Source organism: Phyllobates terribilis, unplaced genomic scaffold, assembly GCF_046119375.1.
Source record: "Phyllobates terribilis strain yellow unplaced genomic scaffold, ASM4611937v1 Scaffold_5__5_contigs__length_657084704, whole genome shotgun sequence".
Taxonomy (NCBI): Eukaryota; Metazoa; Chordata; class Amphibia; order Anura; family Dendrobatidae; genus Phyllobates; species Phyllobates terribilis.
This window is the reverse complement of record NW_027362765.1, coordinates 297,391,795-297,405,900: the sequence shown is the minus strand read 5'-3', so window position 1 is coordinate 297,405,900 and position 14,106 is coordinate 297,391,795. Positions and strand designations below refer to the sequence as shown.

The following is a 14,106-nucleotide window of genomic DNA, read 5'->3' as shown; positions in this document are numbered from 1 at the left end:
GCTTGTCTGGTGCTGCAGCATCGTGTTACACTCTCTGCTTCCCACTGACTTGACTCCTGAACTCCACCCCCCAGTGTACATATACCTGACAGGACTCCATCTAGTGGACTTGGGTGGAGGTGTCTGCATGTATTGAGGCCACTGGGGAGAATCCCATCTGTGTAACACCAAGGAGTTCTGTGACAGCCTGCAGCTGCAGGGCGTCACATTCCCCCCTAGTGAAAGTCAGTACTCCCGGACTGAAACAAATTTTTGCATAACAGGTAACACAAGGATAACATATTTTTAAACATTACAATTTTCTTCCCTTTATGGGAGGCACGTAGCTTGAACGTTGCAATAACAGGTTTAATAAACATTATTTATGCTTCACTGTAGCAACCAGTCTTGATGAGATCCCTCCTCGGGTGTGTCCCTCTCATCCGGGTAAGCTGGCTTGTGGGGGACCTGCTCCAAACCCCCAACAAAGGTCCTGGGCGGGCTGCAGGACTGATGTAGGACCACTGGTTCGGCCACGCCAAGCAGGTTTTAGTGGTGGTGGTCTTGTGAAAACCACCAGGGGGCACCTCAGGAGGTGCAGACTATGTACAATGCGGGTTGTTCACAGTTCACGGACTCCAAGTTCAGTTTAACTTATACTTAACATGAGAGCTATCGGGGAACTAGTAGCTCAAGGGCGCCCCCTCCAGGTATGCGCCTGGGGATGGGAGGTAGGTGACCCGTCCTGGTCATCCTCCCGTTCAGTCAGGGGGTCCTGTTCCAACAGTTCCCTCACCCTCTGAACATTGAGGGCATGCTGTAGAGCCATGGGCATGATCCGTGCCACAGCTCCTGCTGGTGCGGCGACTGCTCCTACCTGTGCAGCGCTGGGCGCAGGTTGGGCATCTGGAGCGTTAACCGGTGCCCCGGCAGCTTGCTGGTCATCGGCCATTGTTACGGCCCCCTAGTGAACCGAAGCCTACCTTCTTCACTTCTTTTTCAGGTAGGCCGCAGGTCCGCGGGCGACGGTCTTCTTCCAGGACCTTGCGTCGCTCGCGTCTGACGTCAGAGCGTCCTCTGGACTCCTTCCAGGACCTGACGCTTCCTGGTTCGACGTCAGGGGCGGGGCGTGTCCCAGGCTTCACGCGCTTCCAGCGGTTACGCCTCTCCGATTCCCGCGGTTACGCCCCTCTTCTTCCCTCGTGGCGACAGGAAAAATGGCGGACAATGGCGGGAAATCTCGGGAATGGCGGGAAAACTTCACCACAGTGAGTATTACAGTCTCTTAAGGCGCACAGTACCCGGTGGCAACGGGCACGGAATCCTGTTAGTGACGCCAAAACTGACGCGCCCCTTGGGCCGTGGGGTACTCGGCAGCTGGGCCTATGGATGCCGGTATGGGGAATATCACGGTGGCTGGCCTGGTCCGTGACCCAGGGCGGTCAGTAAAAGGGGGTATACCTATAAGGGATTTAAAGTGTTCGTGACGCCACCTGTGGAATGCGGCTAAGGGGTGCCGCCGCTGCGGAGCAGTCCTCTGGAGCTGTTGTTACGGCAGCAGGGATGGTGTGGCTCTCCACAGGTAGAGCTAGCTGCAGGGCAGCGTGGGGTGTAATGGATGGTGGTGCAGGGGAGATGGGACCCAGCCGGGTCAGAGGAAGAACAGACACACACACCGGGGCTAGTTTCAGTACCTTTACTGCAGATGGTAGTCAGGTATGGTCCGGGGTACGTCTAGGTGGTGTGCAGTTCTGGACTTGCTCCCCAGTGAGCGGGTGTAAGGCCTCCTTGCCTGTATCTTCCTGTCTCTCTCCCAGGAGCTTCTGATCTGCCTGGAACAGGGTCTAGCTCCCTTGATGTTTCTCTCACCCATCTTGCTTGGCGGCGAGGACTTTCCCACTGGTTACCACGATCCCTAGACGCTGGGGCCTTCATGGTACCTAGTCCTCTGAGTGTGCGCTATTCACGGGTGGACTGAGGGATATGAAATCCTCCTCAGTATGCCGGATTCCCTACTGGGCATAGAGACCCCAATAGGCTCGGGCCCGGTGCCGTCTTGCATCAGGGGAGGAACCCTCTGTGGTTCCTCTGTCCCTCATGGCTCTTCTCTTCCTTCTTGCCTTCTAGCCCACTCTAGGCCCTCACTGGCCAGGCTAGCCCACAGCTTGGGCCTAGCCTGGCTTTCAGCCACACAGACTTCAGCTTGTCTGGCGCTGCAGCATCTTGTTACACTCTCTGCTTCCCACTGACTGACTTCCTGAACTCCACCCCCCAGTATACATATACCTGACAGGGCTCCATCTAGTGGACTTGGGTGGAGGTGTCTGCATGTATTGAGGCCACTGGGGAGAATCCCATCTGTGCAACACCCAGGTGCAGCTGCAGGACGTCACACATCTGCATCAAAAACACATCAAATAAGGTGGAACACGCATAAAAGAAACGCAGCAAACACAATAATCAGAGAAGATTGTTATAGTGTCATCAGTAGCGGACACCTGCAGAAAATGTGCAGGAAAAAAAGCAGTAGAAAAAATGCACAATTTACACTACGTGTGAACACAGCCTCAGTGTTATGTTTTTAATAAATTTTTAATACATTTTTATGGGTTTAAAAGAGAAAAAATATCAATCACGCCATTTTTTTACGCCATTTACTGATCCCCGTAAATAATCTTATCGCTGTGTTGTGTGGGTCGTTATGATTACAAGAACACTAAATATGTCCATGCTATGTGCTGATTTGTGATTATTATTTTTTAAAAAACGCTTTTTCCCACATGTCTACTTTACATCAGCACAATTTTGGAACCAACATTTTTTTTGCTAGGAAGTTATAAGGGTTAAAAGTTGACCAGCGATTTCTCATTTTTCCAACAAAACTTACAAAACCATTTTTTTAGGGATCACATCACATTTGAAGTGTCTTTGAGGGGCCTTTATGACAGAAAATACCCAAAAGTGACACCATTCTAAAAACTGCACCCCTCAAGGTGCTCAAAACCACATTCAAGAAGTTTATTAACTTTTCAGGTGCTTCACAGGAATTTTTGGAATGTGGAAGAAAAAAATTAACATTTATTTTTTTTCACAAAAATGTTACTTTAGACCCAATTTTTTTTAATTTTGCAATGGTAACAGGAAAAAATGGACCCCAAAATGTGTTGTGCAATTTCTCCTGAGCATGCAGATACCCCATACGTGGGGAAAAACAACTGTTTGGGCACACGGCAGGGTTCAAAAGGGAAGGAGCGCCATTTGACTTTTTGAATGTAAAATTTGTTTGAATAATTAGCGGACGCCATGTTGCGTTTGGGAAGCCCCTGATGTACCTAAACAGTGGAAAACCCCCACAAGTGACACCACTTTGGAAACTAGACCCCTCAGGGAACTTATCTAGATGTATGGTGAACACCTTGAACCCTCATTATTTCTTGCTCCTATCACTGCTCACAAGCTAGAAACTACCGCAATCTCTTAAATATAAATCCATTCCCCTGACCCACACATCCCTCTCTCCAGAGTGCTTTCATTCATGACCTTGTCACCTCTGGTAACCTATCCTTCCTTGGCCTCACCAAAACATAGCTAACACCCTCCAACACGCCCTTCCCTGCTGCACTGTGCTAAGGTGGCTTTCACTTTACCCATACTCCTCGCTCTGGCAACAGACATGGTGGAGGAGTGGGTCTTCTCCTTTCTAACACCTGCACCTTCAACCAATTCCCCACCCCACCCTTCCTTATTCTCACATATTTTGAAGTGCATTCTATTTGTATCTACTCTCCCTCCAAGTGGCTGTCATATACCAACCCCCGGGCCCGGCCACTACCTTTATTTACCATTTTTCCATTTGGCTTCTATACTTTCTCTCTGACATTCCCACCATCATCACGGACACCCTGTTGTGTTTGGGAAGCCCCTGATGTGCCTAAACAGTGGAAACCCACCACAAGTGACACCATTTTGGAAACTAGACCCCTCAGGGAACTTATCTAGATGTGTAGTGAGCACCTTGAACCCCCCAGGTGCTTTACAGAAGTTTATAACATTAAGCCGTAAAACTAAAATTTTCACATTTTTTCCACAAAAATGTTTTTCAGCCCCCAATTTTGCATTTCATAAGGGTAAAAGGAGAAACTGCACCATTCAATTTGTTGTGCAATTTCTCCTGAGTATGCCAATACCCCATATGTGAGTTAAAAACACTGTCTGGGCGCACGGAAGGGTTCAGAAGGGAAGGAGCGCCATTTGACTTTTTGAATGTAAAATTTGCTTGAATAATTAGCAGATACCATGTTGCGTTTGGGGAGCCCCTGATGTGCCTAAACAGTGGAAACCCCCACAAGTGACACCATTTTGGAAACTAGACCCCTCAGGGAACTTCTCTAGATATGTGGTGAGCACTCTGAACCCCCAGGTGCTTCACAGAAGTTTATAACGTATAGCCATGAAAATAAAAGAATCAAACTTTCCACAAAAATGATCTTTTAGCCCCAAATTTTTTATTTTCACAAGGGTAAGAAGAGAAAATGGACCCCAAAAACTGTTGTGCAATTTCTCCTGAGTATGCCGATACCCAATATGTGGGGAAAATGCACTGTTTGGGCACTTGGCAGGGTTCAGAAGGGAAGGAGCACTGTGTGACTTTTTGAACGCAAAATTGTCTGGAATCGAGAGCGGACGCCATGTCACGTTTGGAGAGCCCCTGATGCTCCTAAACAGTGGAAACCACCCACAAGTGACCCCATTTTGGAAACTAGACCCCTCAAGGATTTTATCAAGGGGTATAGTGAACATTTTGAACTCAAAGGTACGACACAGAATTTGATAATATTAGGTCATCATACAGAATAAGTTGTCATTAGTCTTGAGAGCAAGTGCTCGCTACTTGAGGTTGCATCGGGTACGCACCATATATGCTCGAGTCCCCGCCCAACATGATTCACGGTTATTAGACACCCAAAAAAAAACCATGCGGGGATCGCTCGTGCATGGCTGGCAATCCTTGTGAGGTTTTTTTGGCTGTATAACAGCCGCGAAACATATGGGGCGGAGACTCGAGCATGTCACTCGAGCTCCCACGATGCAAACTCATGTAGCAAGCACTTGGGCTCAACACTAGTCGCCATATCGTCATCATTTTTTTTCTTCACTTTTGAAAAAATCCCAACCCCAACACAACTCTAACCCTAACCCTAACCCTTGCACAACCCTAACCCTAGCATAAGCCTAACCCTAGCACAACCCTAACTCTAGCACAACCCTAACCCTAACACTAGCACAACCCTAACCCTAGCACTACCCTAATCCTAGAGTTTATTTTTTACGCCTTTCCTCATGCGGTATAAGTGATTAGACGACTTTATTCTTTGGGTCGGTGTGATTACAGCGATACCAGATTCATATCGGGTTTTTATGACTGACAGCTGTCACACACTAAAACCCCTTTTTTTGCAAAGACTAGTTTTTGCATCACCATATTTTGATAGCTATAATTTTTCCACACTTTGGCCGACAGAGTCACGTCGGGCTTCATTTTTGCGGGACAAGTTGACGTTTTTATTGGTACCATCGTGACATTTTTTGATCGCTTTCTATTCCGATTTTTAGGAGGCAGAATAAACAAAAAACAACAATTCAGGAATTGTTTTTTTTTTTATGTCGTTCCGTGTGTGGTGAAATTGATAAGGCAGCTTTATTCTTCGGGTCAGTAGGTTTACAGCGGTACCACATTTATAACTTTTTTTATGTTTTGGCGCTTTTACACAATAAAAACTATTTTATAGAAAAAATAATTTTTTGGTATCGCTTTATTCTGAGACTATAACTATTTTATTTTTCGGCTGATGGAGCTGTACGGTGGATTGTTTTTTGCTGGACAAGATGACGTTTTCAGTGGTACCATTTTGATTTACATTCGTCTTTTTGATCGCATTTTATTCCATTTTTTGTTTGGCGGTATGATGATAAAGCATTGTTTTTTGCTTCGTTTTTTATTTCTTTTTTTTACTGTGTTCACTAAAGGGGTTAACTAGTGGGACAGTTTTATAGGTCAGGTCGTTACGGACGCGGCAAAACCAAATATGTATACTTTTAGTGTTTTTTTTTTTCATAATAATATTTATTTATGGGTACCGTATATTTTTATTTTTTGGGGATTATTTTTTCATTTTTTTTAAATATTTTTACAATTATTTTTTTACCTTTACACTTTTTCCCACTATGGGACTTTCACTTTTTGCAGGCTGATTGCTTGTATAGCATAGAGATGCAGCAGCAGCATTTCTATGCTATACAGACTCTCAGCCTGCATGCAGACGTTACTTTCATCGTGCACTGCGCATGATCAAAGTAAGTTCCTGATGTCTGGTGAACCGGTTGTCGTCATGATGACATCGGGTCGCCATGTCAACTACTGGGTCCCGGCACAGACAGCGCGGGATGCCAGAGACAAGGTAAGTAAGCCGCGCTTACCTCTCCTTGCTCCCAGAATGCTGCGATCGACTTCGATCACAGCATTTCGGGGGTTAATGTGCCGGGAGCGGTGCGGCACCGCTCCTGGCACATCACACTGGGTGTCAGCTGTGAGAATCAGCTGACACCCGGTGGCGATTGCCCAGCACAGCTTGTGTGCGGGCACGATGGCGTGATGCGTAATAGACTAATAGTATGTACCTGGTCCAATAGGTCCAGGGCGGTGAGACGTACTATTACTGATCACGTCAGAAAGGGGTTAAGTGTGTTTCATTATTTTTTAGTAATTTTATAGGAAGAAAAAAATTCTTTTATTCTCAATCTAGAATACAATACATAGAAATCCACTGCTGTGTGTAATGTATCAGTGAAATCTGTGTAATCAGAGCCTGCTATAACTGATCAAGTACAGAAAATTCTCCCCATGACATCATTAGAGTTTGTGGTTCAGTATGTTCTGCTCCTGCCTGGGATGTTGAGGGTTGTGTGTTCTAGACCATGTGGAGGGACTCACAAAAAAGATAAAAATACACTTTTGTAATTGCTTATAATAAAAATATTAGTTTTATAAGAACAGAAAACTGACCTTTTTTCACCTCAGAATACAGGTACAAAGAAATACGCTGCTGTATGCAATGTATTTGTATTCTTTGTGTCTGGATTCACTGCCTGATATAGAGGTCAAGATTATAAAAATCTCCTATGTGTCCCATTATGAGCTGTGGCTCATTGGTAGAGCTGCTGACTGTGAACAAAGGACAAGTAAGCTTGAGTTCTGGGTGACCCCCATGGTGAGGGAAGTGAAAATGTCAGAGAGGTGAGTATAGAGCAGGACAAAAGCAATGACTGTGATGGGACAGTCTGCCCACTCAGGCATGGCTGGGAGCTATGGTGTAAGGACTAGGTCATGGCTGGGAGCTATGGTGTAAGGACTAGGTCATGGCTGGGAGCTATGGTGTAAGGACTAGGTCATGGCTGGGAGCTATGGTGTAAGGACTAGGTCATGGCTGGGAGCTATGGTGTAAGGACTAGGTCATGGCTGGGAGCTATGGTGTAAGGACTAGGTCATGGCTGGGAGCTATGGTGTAAGGACTAGGTCATGTATAGGATTCCACCTGCTGGGATTGTAATGGACAAGGCAGCAGAAAGCCAGAGACAGCACACTACCCACCTACACAGCCATGTGAATTGGAAGCAGACCCAGGGTTATTTCAGTTTATGGTATATAACTTTTTGGATGATACACCATTTCACTACTGTATGTAATAGCACAATCTGTGATATTCTATACAGGAGTATCCATCTAGTACTAAAATGAATATGTGCAAAATTGTGGCAAAAAAATCACAAACAAAAGAACATGCAAAACACCCTGAATTTAGGCAATATTTTTAGGAAGAATTGGTGGCAGCACAATATTTAACATGTCTTGACAATAAATCTATAGAACTGTAAACTCGCACTCCATGATAAGCCATGCCCCACAAAACCATGTCCCTTTTTAACACTTGATGAAGAAGGTGGCAACTCTCGGTGTGAGAACAAATCTAATTTACACAACTTCCTCATACTGTATAAGTTCAGGTTCCCCTTTAACTTACAGTAGAGGGTATGTAGTAAACACATCAGTTATTATGTACCTGTCCTCAGATCTGTGTAGTTTTTCTTAGATCGCCTTGTTGACGACTGCAATCTGATCTTCAACACTGGACCCTGAGAGCTGCAGGGCCAAAGAGATGGAATTTCTGGCACTCTTTAAAAGTGGGATGTGCTGCAGAGTTAGGTTACATGACTATAAGCTCTAATGCTGAAAGCATGTGCATACTCTCCCTCACAGACCCCCACTCCTAGAGTCAATCATTTACTTTATAGGCTCTCACACATAGGCAAAGGATTTGCTCTCCTCCCTTCTGCAGCTACATGATTAACTATTAGTTTTCATTTACTTTAACCCCTTAAAAGAGCTGACTATTTGGGACGTTAGGACACAGCCCCATTTTTCAAATCTGGCATGTGTCAATTTACGTAACAATACCTCTGGAATGCTTTTACACATCCAAATGAATCTGAGACTGTTTATTCGTGATACTTGTTTATTTTATGTTAATCATGAGAAAAAAATTAAAAATCTGCACTGTTCAAATATTTAGTGTCTGCCCTGAAAACTCGGATTAGGCTAAGTGCACACGATGCGTATTTGAAGCGGAAATTTCCGCTTCATTTCCGCATGTCCTTTTTCCTGGAAAACGCATGCGGAATTTGACATGCGTTTTTCGCGCGTAATTCGCGCGTTTTGCACATGCGGAATTGCCTTGCGTTTTCTACTGCATTGTAGATGGCAATTCCGCATGCGTAAACGCACAAAGAATTGACATGCTGCGGAATTTTCCGCACAACAAAACGCTGCGGAAAATTCCGCATCGTGGGCATTACAATTGCGGAATGCCATAGGGGACCATGGCAGAAGGCTAACATGCGTAATTCATGCGTTTACGCTGCGGAATTTTCCGCACAAAATACGCATGAAATACGCATCGTGTGCACATAGCCTAAGTCCTGTCTGCAAGCTGCAGACATGTCTTGCTCCGTGTGCACAGTGAATGATTGCAAGTGGTAGGTGTAACTTACATACACTAGTCTGGTCTTTAAATAGGACCAAGGTAGTGCATGATGCGATATTTTTCTACACAGACTGTTGGTCCATATGGAAAATAATCCATGTGCCCTGACACATTAGCTGTAATGGGTGCGTGTATGCTCCGTGAACGGTCCGTGGCTCACATTAACTGTACACACCTAAAGTAGATAATCATTAACTAAGTTGTGAAGTATGACTAAAGGCCCCATCACACATAACGAGATCGCTAGCGAGATCGTTGATACGTCACGGTTTTTGTGACACAATAGCGATCTCGCTAGCAATCTCGTTATGTCTGACAGGTAGCAACGATCAGGCCCCTGCTGTGAGATAGCTGATCGTTACAAAGCTTCCTGGACCATTCCTGGGTCGTTGCGCTCCCGCTGGGCAGTGTGCATCGCTGTATTTGACACCTTATCAACGACCTCGTTAGCGATTCAGAACTTAGACACGTAGGCGTGCATAAATTGGACTTTTCCGTTCCCCTCGTCCCCGATTGGTGGTCGCTACTGCGTCCTTGTTTTTCGGATCCCACCAGCGTTCTCCGGCTGTGACTCCACTTTGAAGAAATCAGACATCTTTAGCGAGGTAGGTATTGTTTGGGGTCTCAAATGAGTTTCCATTTTTAATTCATTTATAGGACATCTACCAATTATCTATCATTGCTCTTCAGGGAGGGAGGGCTTGGCTTTGGTTTGTATATATATATATGCTTTTGCATGGCAGATATTTTAGGGGTCTCGTGCACACACACCCACACAGCACGTTTTCTGACACGCTGTCCTGGCCAACCGATTCACAGTTTTTCACACGCCAATTAACATGAAGCTTAAATCAATAGACTCTGTTCTTTTGGCCTGTTGCACGCTTCACAACTTTCTTCGTCGACGTGATGCAATTGCGTACTGTCCGCCTGGCTTCGTGGACTCTGTGGACCTAGCCGATGGGGAAGTGGAGCTCGGTGAATAGCGTGCAAACGATCCTGCAGGCCTTCAACCAGTGGGACATGGCAGAAACACCCATGATGCGAAGACCTGCCGCGACAACTACTGCCAGTATTTTAACGGTCCTGGTGCTGTTCCTTGGCAGCATCAGAACCTATAGTGGGCAACCATTCATGTTTCTACACTACTGACATTTCTGTACTGATGTGTCTAATAAACTGCGTGTTCTACTATGCAAAAGCTTTGTTTGTCATTCTTTCAGTAGTAGCGGTAGTCACCGCAGTAAGCAGTCCATATATATATATACATATGTATACACATGCGTATACAGATACATACATACATACAGTACATACATACACACATACATACACGCATATACGTTCGTGTACTCGTATGTAAACAGATTCATCCATGTACTCATACATATTTTTAAGTACATAAATATATACACACACACTCATATACACATACGTATACAGATAACTATATATACACATACATACTCTCAAACATACATATATGCATACACATAAATGGCCATTTACATCTCTATATATATATTCATATAAATATATGGACATCCATACATCTGTACAGGAACAATGCACACACCAGTGTTCCCGTCTGACCAGAGACGCAGTAGCGATCCCATCTGACCGGAGACGCAGTAGCGATGTTAAACCAAGGCCGCCCAATCAGAACGCAGTAGCGTCCACCAATCGGAGATGAGGGGGGGGCGCGGAAAAGTAATTTTATGCACGCCTTTGTGACACAGTACAGTCCCTATCAAGGTGTGGATCGTTGAAATAGCTGCTGTGTGAAAGCGCCCCAACAACCGCCGAGATCGTTAGTTAAATCGCTGGGGCGGCCGAAATCGTTGGGAAGTTCTGCATGTTTGACAGCTCCCCAGCGATCACGAAACGACTCTCCAGCGATTCCAAAACCGTGACGCACTAATGATCTCGCTAGCGATTTCGTTATGTGGGATGGGGCCTTAACATTTCCCATATGTGTACTTTAGGTTGGAATCATAAACATTGTGAGGAATGCTGCTCTTTCAGCTGCTCGTAAAACCCAGCCCTATAATCCAGGCCCATTAAATACCTTTCAGCACTATGTGTGCTGGAGCCTGCTTTTCCGAGCCCTACATCACCAAAGCCTGGCACCTTGGGGACACATACCTCCCGTCCACGACCTGTCCAGCTACAACCTTACAACATATACATCCGTTTATTTTTCTGGAACATTAGACTGCTTATAAGTTTACCAGCAATTTTTGACATTTTCAAGGGACTTTCAGAAACGTATTATTTGGGTACTGATCCGATTCTCTGCCTTTGAGGAGCCTATATATTACCCCTCTCAAAATTCCCAATTTGAAAAAGTACAACCTCTGAAGTATTTAAAATAGTATATAAAGAGCTTGCTAACTTCTTCCTGCAAATGGATGTGTAATTCATGTCCTGGGAAGAAGTCCTCACGTGTGGAGTGGGGTAAGGAGCTGAGCTCCCTCCACACGTGGCAGATACCGGCTATATTACAGAGCCAGTATCTGCCTCTAAGGGCAGAGTCAGACTGCCATATAACTCGTCCAATGATTGCATTGCACTGCACGGACTGGCCCGACACCTCTCCTGACCTGAGCATGACTGCATGAGGTATTTCTATGCAGCTGTCAAGCTCAGGTCAGGAGAGGTGCCGGCCAGTACGAGGTTTATGATGCGATCCTCGCACGAGAAATACGGCAGTCTGTCTCTGCCCTAAGGGCTTGCTCACACCATATGTGGTCATATCTTCTGTTTGGATGCACAGAGGGTGCTTTTGTTGAATTGTTTTGCTGAACACCTGAGGTACTAGAACAGTGGAAGCCCTCAGATGTGAATCCCTTTTAGATACTATACCCTTCAAGGACTACATGTAGGGATATAGTGAATATTTTTTACTTCAGAGGTGTTTTAAAGATTTCTTTATCATTGACCTGTGTAAATGAAAAATTACATTTTTACAAGAGTTAAGGTATGGAAATATCCTGTATGGAATGGTACATTACTGTATGAGCACATGGTAAGGCTCAGAAATGGAAAAAGCTCATTTGTCTTTTGGAACACACATTTTTCTGGAATTGAGTTGCAGAGCCCCTGAAGTATTAGTACAATGGAAACCCTACAGAAGTGACTCCATTTGTAAACTATACCCCTCAAGACATTGGTGGTGTAGTGAACATTTTTACATAAAAGTTTCTTCAAGAAATTAATGCGTGGTAAATGGCAATAAGGGAAAATAGTTTTCTTTCCCCATTTAGGCTGTGTGCATATAGAGTTTTTTTAGATGGTTTTTGCAGAAGAAACTGAGAGGAAACTCCCCAAATCCATACCTCCCAACTTTTTAAGAACAGAAAGAGGAACAAAAAATATGTCAGATGGGCGGTGGCAGCAAGAGAAATTTAGCCGACGCCCGAAACTGCAGGGCCTAGACCCAAATCCAGGACTGTCCACTGTATCCGGGACAGTTGGGATTAGAGATGAGTGGATTGATTCATGGGAACCCGATGCTGCACCTTGGTAAGTGGTACCTGGTGGCTGGACTTGAGGCCTGTGAATCTATTACCTTACCGATGCAGCTTTTGGTTAACCAGTGTTGATGCAACGTCATTTCTGCATCATACTCATCTCTAGTTGGGACCTGTGGATTATTTTTTGTTCCTTCATTCACAGTTGGAGCCACCAGAACTTTCTCATCTTTATGTAATCTTCACCATATGACATTTGGCTTTTTTGTGTCTCTAAGGCCGTGCAGAAATACTGTGGTTTTTTTTTCTGCAAGTGTCTGCACCAAACTATGCAATTACAATCTTCTTTGATTATTGCATCTCTGCTGCATTTTTTATGCCTTTTCCCATTTATTTCATGCAGAGCTGAATCCTGACAGTGAGTATATTATATGCTGTTAGGATTGACATGCTAAAGGCTTCATTTTATAATTAAAGGGCTCGTCCAGGTTTGAGATGAAAGTCTGCAGTCACTCTAGATGACTGCAGGCTTCTGAATTCTCACAGTACATTCACTGCACACTTTTAGGATTCTCCCTTGCAAAAGTATACAATTTGTATGCTTCTGGCCACATTCCGACTAGACTTGTCCGGCCTTGCTCAATTAATTTTTATTGAGCGAGGCTATGTATGTCTAGTTGGCATGTGACTGCATGTATGCAAATCGCCGACACAAGAGAATCCTGACAGCGTGCAGTGCGTACTGTGAAAATTCAGAAGCTTGCAGTCACATAGAATGACTGCAGACTCATTACAAACTTAGACAACCCTTTTAATGCTCCTATCATGAATAAAAATATGAGAATTAGTTAGCATCACAAAACACATTTACATCCAGGTACCTTATAGATGACGCTGTCTCTGGAGTCGTCTCTTTCTTTTCGTCTTCATCTTGTCCAGATGCCATGATGACTTTTCTCAGACACAGCTTGTCTTTGCAGACCTCCATCTTCTCCGATCTTCTGAAGCACATCCCCACAAGATGTCCTTAAAGATAGCAATGTCATTATAATTATCTTGAATAAAAACATCTGCCCTATGCCGAGCCTCGGAATAAATGATTGTTCCTCACTATTAGTGATGCGCGAATATGTTCGAAAACCAATCGCAAATGTTAAATTCAACACGAATATGGCACATTCGGATTCGTGATCAGAAACACGAGCATTATTTCTTAAAATCGGCAAAAATGGGTGAAAAAGTGCAAGAAAATTAGTGCGGTGCAACTAAAGTGTTTTTAACAGTTTGGCTAGCATACTGCTTGTGTATCCGCCCTCTCTCAGCACTGCAGCCAGCCCTCGGTCCCGCAGTTGTGGTCACGTAAAAGATTGTTTCATCCTACAGATGAGAAAGCTAAGAGTTTGAACTCCACCATCTCCATTTACATTTAATCTTTTAATTCTTTGGTGGTGATATTGTTCTCCATGCAGGGGTACACATTATAATGAGCGAGCACTAAATGTGCTCAACTTAGTGGCTCAGCGGTTTCTCAAAACCTATCCAGATCTTCCAGAGCT

General features: G+C 44.6%; 1 protein-coding gene across 3 annotated transcripts in view; it reads right to left on the bottom strand.

The window, feature by feature from the left end:
* LOC141273041 (glycine N-acyltransferase-like) overlaps positions 1–14,106 on the bottom strand; it is an 86,117-nt gene that overhangs the window by 22,068 nt on the left and 49,943 nt on the right. For 2 of the 3 annotated variants that reach the window (XM_073684368.1, XM_073684369.1), the window contains one exon: positions 13,432–13,576. The gene's annotated coding sequence lies outside the window, so the exon portion shown is untranslated. Of the gene's footprint in view, positions 1–8,096; positions 8,285–13,431; positions 13,577–14,106 lie in introns of those variants that run through there. The other variant, XM_073684367.1, reaches the window with a different exon arrangement.